Below are 15,949 nucleotides of genomic sequence, written 5' to 3' on the forward strand. Positions count from 1 at the left end.
AACGCCTACTTTGAAAAATGTTTAAAATTACAAAACCTAATAGGCTGGTCACAGAGCATTTTAAAGTTAAATCTTCACAGGTGTTATATTTTGAACCTCATATTTGTAGGTTCTCTTGCTTCAATCAGAGCTCCCATAATTGGTTTGAGGTTTTCCATTGATATGGGATATATGGAAACACTTCTAGAAAATTATTTACATCATAGTCCATGACAGATTTGTAATTTCCTTTTTTTAAAAACCGTATAGTTGATTTAATTGAACACAGTAAAAAGTATCGTATTTCTTTCCTAAAGGCTTTCAAATCTCTCTGTCTGTATTCAGATTTAGATCAAAGTACTATTTGTTGTTGTTATATGATTATTAACAAGTTGATACAGCTTGGATACCGATTCTGATCGGGCATGTCTGACAATTCCTGACACAAAATCCTCTTCCTATTCTGCAAGTGTACACTTTTTTTAAACCTCTTTTCCTTATACAGTAAGAGCTTTAACTTTAAGTTGAATATCAGCATGAGAGAGTTTGTTTTTTGAATGCTTTTTTTTTAATATAGTTATTATTCAGGGCTGAATCATACACTGTCAAGTGTTTAAAACACAACACTGGCAGTAATTCTTATATGGTTTTGCAGTTGTTCCATAATAGAAATCCTGCTAGAATTTGTGCTGCTCACTGCCTTGTAGTAAGTGAGATTAATTGCTGTAACTCATGAGCCCAAGGTGCTTTTTGTTAAATACTGATTCTTCCTCAAGTATCATTGCTAGCATGAGTGGAATGGATACTCCAGGGAACATGGGGCAAAAGATGAGCTGCCTTTTTAGTAGAGACTACTATCTGTAAAGAGAGGAACATCCTTGTTAGTTTTGTCCATGGTAAAGTGATGTGAGACAATTCAAATGAAGTGGTTAGAATGGTCATAGTTCTCTGTTGTAAGATGCACTGAAGCAAGCTGAAAAAAAGACAGGCCAGTCCATGCTGTCAGTCACAAGGACTGTGATACCTGATTGCAGCCAGGTTATCTTTAAATGCAGGAGCTCAGGTGCAGCTGGAAGCAGTGTAGCTGCCGCAGAGCTGGGCTCAGTGAGGATTGTTTTGCCCTGCCAAGAAGCAGTTGACCCTGTGGACACACTTAGGAAATCTGATACACTCTGGAGTCACTGGAACCGCTAGAAAAGTGCGACCTCTTCCTGGTCTCGAAACTCAGGGAATTCTCCGTCTTAGTGACATGTGAATTAGTGACATGACTCCGTGAGAAGGATATGTATTTAAAGTCCTGTACAGTTTAGTGGTTTTTCTCTGAAGCCTAAAGTGTTCTTGTTTTAGATTCAGGTTGTTCAAGTTCAAATACCTGTGACCAAAAATACAGATGTCCAAGTTCCACCGAAGCCCACAAGCCTGTAAGTTGTTGGTACTCAGTGCGTAGTATGCCAAGTTCTTGGTTAAATGCAGTCTTAATCTTTCAGTCAAGTTGCAAACTTTGTGGCTTCTCTTAGTTTAAATGATTTGCACGAAGTGTTGCTTGCTCAGTTTGGAATGTGCTTTCGGTTTTTTGTTTGTTTGTTTTTTAATGAAGTATTCCATTGAGGCCTCCCGTGGCACTCTGCCATACACATTCATGGTGTGCATGTGAGAACGTTTTCTTTGAGAATGTCTGAAGGAAACTACCTGTACAGCAGCAATTTAACTGAAAGAAGATTTGGTTTTATGCCATGCTGATTTTGTTTTTAAAAGTGTTTAAAAATGACACATACATAAATATATATATAGGGTTTTTTTTAATATTGGATATATAAACAAGTTCTGCCAATGAACTGATCACAAATACCTTACAGAGAACGTTATTATCTTTATCCCCTTGATTGACAGTGACACGCAGTAGTAATCTGCCCAAAATAAGGGACAGATCTGGGAATGGAGGCTTTGCTTTTTCAGCCTCAATTGCATGCTCTGACTTGGACTGTTTCCCAGGGATTCATGTCCTGTTTGGTGTTTTGACATAAACAGACAGGATTATGCATTCTCAACCTGTGTGTTGGGGGAAGGGACAGATATAACTGATTAGAGGCACACTTTTTGCTGTTGCTTCCTCCGCATTGCATGCAGCATGATGATAATGTTTAAATGTATTACTCCTTTCTCCATAGATAGACCCTGCATGACAAGATATCCCAACTCCTGAGCAGCCGCTCTCACTTTCCAGAGCTGTTCTTTCCAAGCCCCTGCTTTGGAACCTGATCATAGGAGGTGGGGCAGAGGAACAGAAAGAACTTTTAATGATAGTTGCTAATTAATTACCTTTCAAAGCCTAATATTTTTCAGATACCTTGCCTTTAAAGACCCTATTGTTTTACCAGGCTGCTTGTTGCCTTGTACTAGTCCATGTAAGACCACCAAGGTTTTTAGGCTCCTTGATGCTTAAAGGTATTGGGAGGTCTGAACTCTAGTCCATCTATAACAGCATACAGAGCACACATAACAGCAGCAGGCTGTGAGGCAACCATATTCCACCACAGCTTGTTTTAGGTTAATGGGTTGAAGTAGTATGGCAAGTGAAGATCTCTAGATATCTGGATGGATGGGGCTCTTCTGTAGTGAAGAGAAGCTGGCTGTATGAATTCAAATTAAGAACTACTTTAACCTAGGACAGATGGCACCTGATAGCAGTATTCATATATATTCACATATTATATATATATATGTATTTACACTCATACATTAAAATGTGGATATAAATATACTCAGCATCTTTGTAAGTATTGAGAGTTCTTGGTAGAAAGCTGTCTAATACTTCAGTATTATCTACCATTAGAAAAGACAATTTAAACAGGTAGGACATTAACAACATGCCTGAGTTTCTGCACCCTGATTTTTTCAGTAGCCTTCACAGTCTTGCTTCCACATAAGCCATCATTTGTAGCACCATCCTCATCTTCCTCCTGCAACAGCTTTTGTTGCCTCTCTTTCTTAGTTCCTTGTTTACCATGTTTTCAGTTATCCCAAGGTGCTGACCAGAAACATGCTGCTCTTCTCACATGTGGTGGGTCAGAGATGCTTTCAGTATCTTGATGCTGTCCAGACATGTTCTGGCACACTTGGGAAAATTGTTTGCAAAGATAAACGGATTACATTCCATTTGGTAGTGCCTCAAAAGTTATGGTTGGATGGGTGATAATATATTCCAGAGAAACAACAGAAACCTGATCTGAGTTTCATCCTAAAAAAAGGGTGTAGATCAAAGCAATGGATGGATGGGAATTTTCCTGATATGCTGTGGAGATTAAAGAACAGAAGTTTGTTTTTCACTGAGGATAAATAATACAGTCTCCTGCAGATAAAGGTCTATATGAGATGCTGTAATTTAATTAGTATTAAGGCAGTGTTCAGAGTGATGTGAGTTTGTTCCAGAAATGTTTTCTCTGTGTTTGAGAAAAGATTATAACTTGAAATTAGAAAGAGGAAAAGGAATAGAGTGCTGGATCTTGCAGATAATGATCTCATTGAGGAAGCTGTTATGGGTCACCTGTGTCTACTTCAAAGCTCTGAGTGTGACCTGTATTGCAAATTAATAAATATGTACTAAGACAGAGTGGAGTATGGCACAGTAAGGCTACTTGGAAAAAGTTATGTCAAGGCATTGTATGTATTCAGCAATTTTCTTTGCAATCCTGCTCTATTTTACAACTTAATCTATTCCCCACTAAGAAGTGCTAGAGATAAACATTGCAGATGCCTTTGTGTGCAGAGAGGAAGGAGAGGCAATTAAAAGTCTGCATGCTGTGAAGTCCCTGGGTTCCAGCAGTGTCTGCACAGACCTTTACAATGTTTTAGGGACCAATTGGTTTTCCTGCTGTCTGGGGTGACCGAACACAAATACTTTTTGAACAAGTAACTCAGTTATTTTCACACTGGCTAAAGTCCTGCTGGTTTGCATAAAGGTTCCCATTTTTATTTACTGATAGCAAAGTCTTGGACACAGTGGCTCCTCCAGATCAGACACTGTTGGATTAGTGCACATTATTTCATTTCTGACAAAGAAAGGGCAAACTTCTGATAATGTAGTGAAAGAACCTGAGGCAGGGCAATATCTGGTATTGGCCTCCATCAAAGACAAGGAAAAGCACAAAAGGACAAAACTGCTGGCCATGGTCTGAATCAAACGGGGTTGCCTCCAAGAGTAGCAACTTGAGAGGGCTTTTCTTTCTTTTAACTTGCTCCCTCCTATGTCATTACTGAGCTAAGAATTTTCTTTTGAATAATAATAAATGGGGTAATTTGCTTCAAGAAAAACTAGTTCCACATAGGAGGCAGCTAAGGCTGCTCCATGGGAGCTTTATTTATTTTTTTTCTTCAAAAAATTTTCATAGTGCAAATTCTAAAAGCAAGCAGCCATTGTAATGAAAAGAGAAACAACAAAATGTTGTGTTTGCTTGTCATTGCAGACCTTTTATACTTCAGTAGCTTCACTCTATGTGCAGTTTCTTGCCTGCAAGTACTGCTTGTCCAAAACATGGAATTTTGGTCTCAGACCTTTTCAGCCTAAAATTCCTTTTCTTATTTTAGATAAACTTAATAAAGCAGTATACATTGTTACTTGTATTGCATGTATATTATATATATATGTTATATATTATTTAGATAACTATGTTGTTACTAAGATAGGTATGAAATTTATCTATAACTCTTAAGTGAAAGTTTTTTTCCATGGCTTACTATGCCATGTATTACTACATAGGTTATCACACTGATGTAGTTGGAGTGAGGCTTGGTTCTCAGGCATTTAAGATGACCTTTGAACTCAGATTAGCTGATAAGTATTTGATAGTTTCAGGTGTTGGCAAAGTCGGAAGCAGCCAGAAATTGGGAAGTGTAACTTGACTTTGCAGATTTAAATTGAAGCTTGCATATTGCCTTACATGGAACTTGCCTTTGTTTGCAATAACTTCTGCATCTGGTTGTGTGGTGGGAGAGCACAGCCAAATGTTTTAAAGAGGTATCAAAAGCCACAGAACAATTTAAATTGGAAAGAATTTCCCAGATGGTCAAGTCCAACCACTAACCCAGAAATGCCAAGCCCACCGCTAAACAATGTCCCTAAGTGCCACGTCTAAGTGTCTTTTAAATAAATAATAGCTGCTTGAGCTATTTGATGCTACTACCTCTGCTACACTGGGATTGTTACATTGGGAAGCTATGATGTAACTTGTAGTTAAAATAATCTCATTAGCAGGAGCACAAATCCCCTTAAACTAACTGAAATAGTTGTACAGTGTTACTGGATTTCAAAATGTAAACTTTTGATTCTTGTATTGTGGCCTGTATAAGAGCAAAGAAGGTAAAAAAAATATAATTTTAAAATTCTGGAATGAGTTTTGAGATATTAATTAGAATTTAATAGATGCCCAAGGATTTTATGCCACAAGACTCACTGAAAGTTAGTGGGTCTTGTGCTCTGCTTGCTGTTGCTCTGGTTTTTATGATTCACAATTCTGTATGCATTTCTCAGAGGCCTGGTTCCTGAAAGCAGGGCACTTTCTTTGTCTTTCTTCCCTCTGCCCTCTGAAGTTACATTTCTGTTTCTTGTAAAGAAAAGGCTAAAAGCACAAAAGCAAGTAGAAAGGCTCAGAAATGCAGATATAAATAATTCTAAATCTTTTTCATGATTTAACAACAGTCTCACACTTCGTGCTTGGCCTGATGTGTGTCTTTTTCAGTGCCTGAAGCTGGTCATGGTCAAAGTCCTATTGAAAATGTCACACCATGTTGTATTTCAGTCAAGTCAGATGCAAGGATGGCTCTAAGAAAGGCACCCATAATCTGTGGCTGTAGGACATAACTGGCTTTCTGTACACTTGTATTTAAATTCTCTCTTAGTACCTTTAGCATTTATACCTGGCTTTCCACAGTCATTATGGATTACTGGGAACTGTCAGGGAAGCCCTTTTTAGTTCAGCCTCAGTGTGATCTGCGGGTGTCAGGGAACAAAGTGTGGTCTGCAGACAGAATTCTGGAGCTTCCAGGCCAGTAGAAGCTGGAAGCCCTATGGGATGGCAGGGGAAGGAGGGCTGCTGACTCCTGGGAGAGAGAGCATGTGGCAGCAATACATGGCCTGCCTTCTGCCAGAAGTATCAAGTGGACATGATGCTTCCCAGAATCAGGAATTTCAGAGGAATGAGCAATTTCAGGGCTGAAAGAGGCTCCAAGGGATCTACTAAGAGTTACCACAATGTATTTATTCCCTGCAAGTGAATGCAGGAAAGGCAAATGGAAAGGTGGGTGAACAGAAGGTGTTTGTAGTACTTGCAGAGCTTGCTTTGGAGTCTGAGAGGCCAAAAATACAATCACGACATCTAGCTGAAGACTGAAGATGTGATTTAGAAACGGAACAATTTATCAGACTGAAGCTAAAGATAGAAGTAAGTATGCTGTATAAAGGGCAGGATGAAGACATTTTAATAAAACTAACTCTGATCAAGAGAGAATAAGCAACTGACAACAACCAGAGGAATTTTTGTGGGAGGAGAACATCAGAAGAATTGCCAGAATTGTATAATTTTTCAATTTATTTTTTTTGTGACAACATATGAACTTAGTATCTAACATGAAGAAAAATCTATCACAATAGAAATAATTGAATCCTTGGCAAAATGAACATGAATTTGGATGCCATTCCACAATTGCATTTGACAAATGCTTTTAATTTGACCCAAACAATAGCAAGGAGGCTTTGTGGGTGTCATGATATGCAATCTAGGCCTGAATGATTTGTTTCAGTCATCATAAAGACGGGGCAATAGAGGAAACATGGCAAAAATATAGACAACAATAAGTAGGGCTGCACATAATTTTGGCTTTCCTATTTCTACACTAAATCTTTGTGGTTTGTTTAAAGCCTCAGCTCCCAGATTCATGTAGTAAATAATCTAAGATTTCATTACACAAAAACAAGTTTCTAATTTCTGCAATTACAAAAAAAAAAAAAAAAAGGCTTATATACAAAGCAAGAAGGGGAACCAAAATACATATTTTTAAGAGACAAAAGGTAAAATCTACCTTTACTCTAAAAAAATCCAAAGGCATAAAGACTTGGTGCTGCTATTAGAGCTCAGGGCAGTATATACAGTGTGGTGGTTGTTCAGACAGGCATTGCAAAGCCTTGTATCCCATCCTTTTTCTTTCCTTAGCAACACTCTCAGAGCCTGGACAATAACATGCCTCTGCCCTCTGTTTTATGTGCTTTTTCCTTCAGCAGATGCTGCCAAGCCCAGCGTCTGATTTCAGTCCTGATCTGGAATAACTCCAGGGGTGTGCACGAAGCCATCTCCTCCTTCTCTCCTAACGGGTGGTGGCAAGGAGGAGACTCAGGGCTATTGTTCTGCCTCCCTGTGTCCCTCCTGCAGCAGCAGCCAACATTGTTCCTTTTTATTTACTTCCCCCTCTCTGTAAACCAGCAGGGCTCGCAGCAGAGGGATGCAGCTCTCATTAGAGTAATTAGGCTGATTTATGAGAGAGTGGCACAGTGAAGCAGAGCTTTCCTAATCCAGTGCTCCCCACGGGAGGCTGGGCACCCACCCAGCTGCTGGCAGTGCAGTGCTGGGCCTCCCCGCCGGCTCGGCCTGGAGGGCCCCATCTCTTCGGCCTTTAACATCAGTGAAAATGGACAGACACATGCCATAAACGCTTTTTTCCTTCGTGTGATATTCTTCACAAGTTGTGTGTTCCAACTTAATATTAGAAGTTTAATTAAAGTAATAGAGGAGAGGGATCCTTCCTTAGTGTTAACTAAGCGTAAGATTTGGCTTATGAGGGACTCCTCAAGCAAGTTTGATGTGTCACTGGAACAGCAAGAGCTGGTAGGGCTTTGTTCCCCTCCTGCTCTGTGGAAGTTTTGCATTACTTTTATGAAAGGATTATGTATGGTGAGTTAGGATATTTCCTTCTTCCAGGGAAAATGTTACAAATATCCTTTGTTCATCACCTTTCCTTGGTATCTTCATGGCAAGGTAGTATGTCCCTGGGAAGTCCTGCTGCACTTTTGAAGTCCTATTTAAAATGTACATAGGCCTATTTAAAAATGCATCTAAGCTTTTAAAAATGTATTATACAAGCCAACAAAAAATAAAATATCATTAGCAATTCTGTTTGTTGTGTTTCTGCTAGGCACCAGGATAAAACTTGCAAAACTTGCTGGCTGCCTGCACTTCCAGTGCACTATTTGTGGTCACCTTTATGAAAGAAATGTACCCATCACTTGTCTTCACTAACAGGGTGGTATTTATGGTGCCTGAAAGGCAACTAAATAATTTTGTAATCATCCGCCAAGTCTCTAAGAGTATATTTTATTCAGGATGGTGCTAAAGGCACTTTCAATAGCCTCTCACATTGCAAACTCTGTGAAAATCCTCAATGAACCCAAGGAGCTGCTGGTAGAACCAAGCCAAAGAAGTGAAAGCAGTGAAAGAATGAAGTGTATGTTATAAACTGACATGAAATATCTTACTGCAATTGTAATTGCCTCAAAATGCCTCATACCACCCACAGGAAAAAGCACATAAGCATCCAGCATTTTCTGTCACCTTCATGTTGTCTCAAACGCTCTCAGTATGCTTGCAACTGGAACATTTGCCTCTGTCTTTTGCATATGCAGAAAAGCAGTGCATGCCCCAGTTTCATTCATCCCATTCCCTCATGCAAAGCCTCAGTATATTTTTGGCTGCCACAAAGTTGATTCATGATGAAATATACCCCTGTTTTACATATTTGCATTCCCGAAACTGAGCAAGAACATTCTTCTTCACTTTGTAAAGTGAGAGAGAGATGGGGAGGGCAACCCCTGAGACCTTTACACCTGGAAGAAAAACTTTGCTGTCTATTGATACCTCATTAGCCTGTGTTCACCACAAAATGTGTAAAAATGTATCCAAACCACAACTTTATTGCTCAGAGGTCACTGTTTTGATAGGTAAATATGCAACCTGATTTTTTGTGCCTCCAGACACAGTGATTTCTCTGATGGATGTGAGGCATTCCCATGGGAGGAGCTCATGGTGTTGCTGCGAGCAAGGGCAATCTGTGGGAAAGAGAAACAGCTATAAAATGGAGAAATGGTTAAAACACTGTGCAGTGTGCCTGTCTCCTAAACAATCATACTGTACTCACTTCTCAGAATTGCTGCCTTGGGGAGGTAACGAATTACCGTTGCCATAAACCGTAATCAAGATCAGATGTGCAAAGGGAAAGGCCTTGCTCAAATATCAAAGGGGTCTTAAACTGCCAAAACAGAGCAAGAGAGAAATCCTGAGGGAATCAGAGATGTAATTTATGACTGACCTTCATTTTAACTGGGAAATGTGTGCTCTTGAATGGCAATGTTCCCATGAATGCACGTTTTATTTTGTTTCAGCTTATTGGGAATCTTTGCTGCAGCAGTATTGATGTAAGCTCCCAAACAAAGAACCAGGGACAAGGACTCACATATGCATTCCAGAAACATTTTTCTGCACTGAACCCGTCTCAGCAGTGACAGTGCCTGGCTTTGTCATCCCCTCTGCCATGGTGCTGCCTTCTAGGGCTCGCTTCTTTGTCTTTGCATCATTGCTTGCCCAAATGACTGCACATTTTCTGCATTCTCATAACCCAGTTGTATGGGAAAAGAAGTGAAATAACAACTCTTCGGGGGGATTTTTGCTGCTACAGCAGCAGTTGATGCTTGGATGAGCTCTCAGTCATTCAGAGTCCAAGCAGTACAAGAAAAAACACATATTAAATCTTTGCAGTCAAATATAAAATCACAGCACCACAGTGCCTCAGCTTCCCATGTGCTGCCTCCCTTTCTGAATTTCACAGGGTAACATTTGGGGACTCACTGTGCTTCAAAAAAGTTAGATTAAAATCTAGTTCCAAATTAGTCTTTGCAACAGACCCAAACTACACACCAAACATTGGAGAAATTCAGATCCACATTTCCATCCGTATTTTGTATTTCATGGCCCAATTCCAGCCATAGTTTTAAACAAAGATGCTTAGCTGTTGTCAGCTGAAATACTGTACTGGGTTCCCCTGGCTTGCCCACAGATATGCTGTTTTAAAGCAAATACTCATTTACATAATCTCAGGATTAGACACTGAATTCTTTTTAAATTCCGGTTAAACATTTGATGCAGAAGCATATCTTCTGAATTCTACCTTACACTGAACATGAACTACAAGCAACAGAAATGCTTAAAAGGGACAGTGAAAAGAACAGATTGTCAGGGAAGCCTGTAGAGTTGTCCATTCTGAAGAAAGCTCACCAAGGTGTTAGCTGTTTGTAAGTTACACTTCTTGTCTGATAATCAGAAAAAGATATCTGTCATAAATGTCGTAACTCCTTCACAGTTTCCCCTCTCAGCTTCTTCTGTGAACAGCTGTCAATGTGTGTATGAAACTAACTTAAAAACCCCCAACAGATAGGTTTGATAGCTGATTTAAACAAAGTTATCTTTTAAATTGAGCTTTTTCAGGTAAACCCCCCTTTGGAGTTACTTAGAGGGAGTATTTGGGGTTATTTTTCATCACTGCAAGATGTTATTCTGCCGCACAAAATATGTCCATTTTCAGTAAATAGGGAGACGTCTGCAACAAATTAACTTCGGAGTTTTGGAAACACAGATGGTATTTGTTGCACTTTCCCGAAGGGCTACATTTGCTCTGGAGAAAGCAGAGCTTTTAGCTATTCTGTTATTTTTAGGAGTTTGTTCATCCCCATAATTTCCACTTCACTAAGAAGAGATAAAATCTGATTTGCCGTTTATCTGCTACCAAGCAGGCAGATTAAACAATCCATTTTGTCACTCACTCTGTGTTTCTGCCGCCTCAGGCATTTAATTCTAAAACTCAGTATGTCTGTAAGGGGAGCCATGGAGATTCTGTGCTGCACAGGGAAGTCTCAGCGCTCGGTACATCCCGAGTGGGCAGAAACCCCCGGCTGTCTTTGTGCGCTTTGGGCCGGCCCGGGCAGCTCGCCCCGACCGCCAGGAGAGGGCGGTCCTGGATTTGGGAAAGCAAGCGTAAAACATTTCATAGCAGCCTTTGCTGGAGCTCATGTGTATGACTGTCTACATTTTTGGAATTTTCACCCCCATCGTGCTTGAAGAAATTTAATTTAGGACACTCCCAGGAGGGCAGAATTCCTGCGACCTTTAGACAGAACGGGCAATGGAAGGGCAGAGCGTGCAGCAGAGCCTGCATCCGTCCCACCTTACTTAACACGGGCATCCAAGGGAGAGGACTAACTGGGAAGCCAGTTTGTGTTTGCTTCCCTCTAGGGTCGGTGGATGGACCTGCCTCTTCCGAAGAGCGATTCAGCACATACAGCTTTCAGAAGCATCGCTCAGTTCAGCACCCCCTGCTCACAGGGAAAAACTATTCAGATTTTGCGGGCAGCACAACATATTTTTTGTAAATCCTTTATTGTGGTGCTTAAGTCATTCAAAGTGAACACTGTGAAATAAATGACTACTTTTTCACTTACAATGTTAAAACACACACAAGATGGCTTAAAGATGGAACTTGCCAGTGACAAGTTCTGTTAAGAAGTATGAGAAATATTCTTGTGGCAGAACCATCATTGATTGACTGGTAAAACATGCAAATGAATCCAGGGAGGAATTCAAACACCTCTCAAGTGACAAAATCTCACTGCAAGTAGATCAAATTCTTCTCTCCTGAATGACATATTTGACTGAACAGTGTTTATAATAAGCAAATGGTGAGTTTGAGATACATATGAGGGCAGAGCAAACTGCTCCTGCTTGGCAGAACAGCAGGATTTCCCTCTGCACCCTGCAGATTCCTTAGCCATCTGGGATTCCTCTGGCCTTCCTGATTTGACACTTTCCTTGCTGTTTCTGGGCTCAGGGAACACATGTTAAATGTTAATCTTTTACAACTCAGTTCCTGTAGTACTGCATATGGCTTTAGGATCACTCATGGCCGTAATCCTAAAGGTGTTCAGCAGCCCAGTGAAATTGGTTTCTACTGCACAGAAACTTGTAAAGTCCTGATGGGTGCCTACCTGCATGTGAAGGCACCTAAAATCCTTTTGCAATCTGGTCCTTGCTTTGGCCACTAGCTGTTTCATTCCTCCAGCTAACTGATGACAGTGAAAAAGCAGGATTCAAATCAGGTTTTAAGCCTGCAGAAAGCCTGACTGCAGTATCTTGTATTGTTCAACGGATGGTCTTTTTCTGCAGGTCCAGGATTTTTTCATTTGAAATTTTTCTACCTGTTATATCTTGTCTTCTTTTGTTATTTTTCCTACTGAACAAATAAAGAGAACAGATCTGCTAACTTAGGGACATCTTTAGTGACATCCTCAAGGAGCTGTGTGGCATTCCTCAAATCCTTATCAAGAACAAGCCAGAGATGCAATGCAGTAATCTGCGTGGATTGGAGAGAGAGCAAGCTATCCCCAGGGCTGCTCCCACAAACCATCACCATCTCCCTCTTCCTCTCCTGGGAAGCTACACAGCAGTGGCTGTGAGAATGGCTGCAATAACACAACCTACAGGTTCCAGCCAGCAAGAACAGGAGCAGATCATCAAAGGGTAAACACAATACTGACCCAGTTCAGAAATACTGTATTAGTGTAGCCTACAGTGCAGATTTGGCTACAAGCACCTTTGGGGGATCACACCAGAGGACAAGAAGTTGTGGGCAAAGGGCCACTGCACAGAAACAGTCAGTTTGGACTCCCATGCATATCCCGACTTGTACAGAATATTCCAGACTTGCTCCACCTGTCCTTGGCTACCAACATGGTGAGTTCATAGTTCCACATGGTTGCTCTCAAGGCCTCTTGAGGGTTTGCACAGAGCCTTCTTGTAGATTCAGGCTTTCTTCCTACAGGCAGCACAGCTCCAGGGGGAAGGGGGGTTTCCAAGATGTTCTTGAGTCAGCCTTGATCCCTTAGTGCCACGGCTTCTGTGCAATGATTAATGTTCACACAAAACTGAGCACTGCTGTCCTTTGTGGAGACGTAAATTGCAAACCATTGTTCACTTGCCAGAAAGCTCTTCCTTCATATAGCATGTGACCCACAGTAGCACATATAGATACAAACTTTCTTGCCAACACAACTGGAAAGCAGTATTCACTCTGTTGTCACTGGCCATCCAGTTGTATCTTACACTTGTGAAACACCTTTACAGATGTTTGCAGCTAAGCCACAAAGTTCCACCTCTGCTGTATCTTGCAAAACTGGATGGGTTTTCTGATGTGTTGATCAGCAGTGTGTGGTGTATCAGGTAACAGAGTGAACTGCTCAGCAGAAAGGGACTGTGCATGCTTCGACCCCCAGCAGCTCCCATACCTCCCAGCTGTAGCACACACAGGATTCTCTGCCACGGGACCAAAGATATCCCATGTCCCAAGGCCTCATCTCTTGTGGCATCAGATCTTATTGTGTCCCACTGCAGAATAAACTGAAGCATTGCTATTGTAGACGTGACCCTTGAGGTGGATAGTTTCCTGTCTGATACTCACCTACTGGTTAAGGTAAGTGTGTGATTGCCACCAGAAGCAAGGAAGCAGCACTTGGGCAAAATGGCAATGGGAATTCAAAGAGGAAGTGGTCAGTATTTGCTCATAACATCTGCAGAGCTTATTTTCTCTTTGTTGCCTAAATCAGGAAAATCTATTACGGTAGTTAGGAGAGGGAAATATTTCTTTCTGTTTCTAAGCATATGAATCACACTCCCTGCTGGCAAAAGCTGCCCAGCACATTGTGTTCAGTGGTGTGTAGAGCCTGCAATTGTACACTGCACGAGGAGCAAAATGTGTGGCAGTACAGGAACCTGTGGAAGGGCCTAGCAGGACAGGAACCTGGGCTAGCTAAGCCCCAGCTGGATCCTGCTTTGGGTAAGCCTTTGTTTTCTTTTTAAAAAAGGTAAATTACACCAGTGTTTCATTTCATTTTTTACTAATGAGAAGTTTGGTGTTTTGAGGATGCAGCCAACTTCTGTTGAATAATGTTTTGAGGATGAGTGCAACCATTTGGGAACTGCTAGAGATGGATAGAGAGAGGAGGATGTGTCTTCCAGTGGCAGGTGTGGTGTCATGCCCTCCTCCTTTCCAGGGAAGCAGGGGAATGTGAGTCTGAACAGAACAAAAATTGGCTTCAGTGACTTTTCAGGACTGCCCATGTTTCCTGGCTGGTTATGAAAACTCTTGTAGCTCGTGTGTAGCCACACTGGAGTAGCATTTGATGGAGCTCCAGCCTGTTCTTGTCAAATGAGCTCAAGATAAATGTCAGCTCATGACAAGTATGAGTCTTTAATTTACTTTTTAACTTTGAAGCTCATGGAAAAGACCTTCAAGGGATATTGGCAATTATCAAATTTCTGTTAAAAGCATTTTGCTTCTAAAGCAGCATCTCTAAAGAAGCACCAATTGAAAGGAGGAGGTTTTTTTTCTTTTCTCTTCTCCCGGTCACTTCTGAGCATTTATAGTATTCTTTCAACTTCCACTGCTTCCTCCCTAACTTTTTTTTCTTTTTTTGTTCATGTGGTGTGAGTCCATGACTGTAAGTATAGAACATAGCTAGGGGCATCTAAATTCACAGGGAATGTCAAATCAATTTCATATTTCACAGTGCAGTCCTCCTCTAGGACTTCCTTGCCAATGTTTTACAGCTATAAACCTCCCAGTCTCCACACCACAATAATCTCATCATATGCCTTTAGAAATACTTTTGCCTACTGACCATAAGATGAAACAAACCTTCCTTGCATGAACCTTGATATACATGGCCACAGATCTAGAAAGGATAATTCTCATTTGAAAAATTCCTTTTTCTGCTTGTCTGTAAAGATCAAGTACACAAAAGCATGAAACCCTAGCCTCCAGCATTTAGAGGACCCAGGGAAGTTTTGGATGCTGGAAATCCTATACCAAAGTGGAGCTACTGTCTTTGCAATTACTTTCTATTCCCATAAGATACCTTCAACCTTGTGCTTTCAGGGGAAAAAAGCCTCTCTCAGTCGTTCTTCCTAGAGATTGTTCTAGGGAGAATGAATGTTTACACCTGTTTCTGACAAGTCTTCAAATGTGGTGCTTGGAAATGTAGAAACAGCAGTTACCAGCACCACTGTCAGCACAGATGGTCACAGCAGAGCAGGCTTCCAGCCCTGAGCATTGGCATGCAGTAGAGGACAACAGAGGGAAGTTGTTACAGTTGAGGCCAGAACTACCCAGTCTTGTTTGTAGGGACAGAGAGGACTTCTCAGGCTCACTACTTGGGTGGCAGGACAACCTTAGTGGGAGAGGTCCAAGAAAAGCTGTACATGCTTGAAGCAAACCCTGGGAGAAGCTGTAATGCCTCAGCCCAACAGGCCAATCACAAAAAGCCTGTTTATGTGCCTGAGTTTATGGGCACCTGAGCATCATTTGTATCCAAACTTCTATTACCACTCTTGTCCAGAGATGCAACCACCTTGCCAAACTGAGCAGGCTCCATGCTTTCTTCCCACCTTCTTGCAGCCTAGAGGCTGGGGCTCTTGCTCTGGAAATAAGCCACCACTTTAGCTCCCTTCTCAACTGAAAAAAACTAAGTCAACAGTTCCAATGACTATAACTCAGTAGGCTACGAAATTAGGTGGGAAGGGAACAAAGTCCCTCACTTTTTGAAACTATGTCAGTGCAAGTCAAAGGGTGATGTGGCTAGGAGGAGAGGAAATGTAAAGGAGCCATTCTGTTGTCCATAAATTAGGAATTTAGCTAGGTGTAATCTCAAAGCAAAAGAGGTGTGGTAGTCACTGAGATGGCAGTGTAGTCTCAAGGCAAAAGAAGTATAGGAACTAGTCCCATAAGAATATACAAAGTCTTCAGTGACCAGAGTTCACCAACTCCTGACCTGAGTTCATTTTTCACTGACTTCAATCTTCCTCCTGTTGCATATGGGCTCTGGTCA

The 15,949-nt window shown here is 41.2% G+C and overlaps 1 protein-coding gene across 4 annotated transcripts in view; it reads left to right on the forward strand.

The window, feature by feature from the left end:
* Nucleotides 1–15,949, forward strand: part of LOC106855567 (microtubule nucleation factor SSNA1) — a 40,683-nt gene that overhangs the window by 7,067 nt on the left and 17,667 nt on the right. The window contains exon 3 of one of the 4 annotated variants that reach the window (XM_088160071.1): nt 1,327–8,136. The exons of 1 other annotated variant lie outside the window; for it this stretch is intronic. The gene's annotated coding sequence lies outside the window, so the exon portion shown is untranslated. Of the gene's footprint in view, nt 1–1,326; nt 8,137–15,949 lie in introns of those variants that run through there. 2 more of the 4 variants (XM_088160092.1, XM_088160090.1) reach the window with 2 other exon arrangements.

Source organism: Sturnus vulgaris, chromosome 1, assembly GCF_052056855.1.
Source record: "Sturnus vulgaris isolate bStuVul1 chromosome 1, bStuVul1.hap1, whole genome shotgun sequence".
NCBI lineage: Eukaryota > Metazoa > Chordata > Aves > Passeriformes > Sturnidae > Sturnus > Sturnus vulgaris.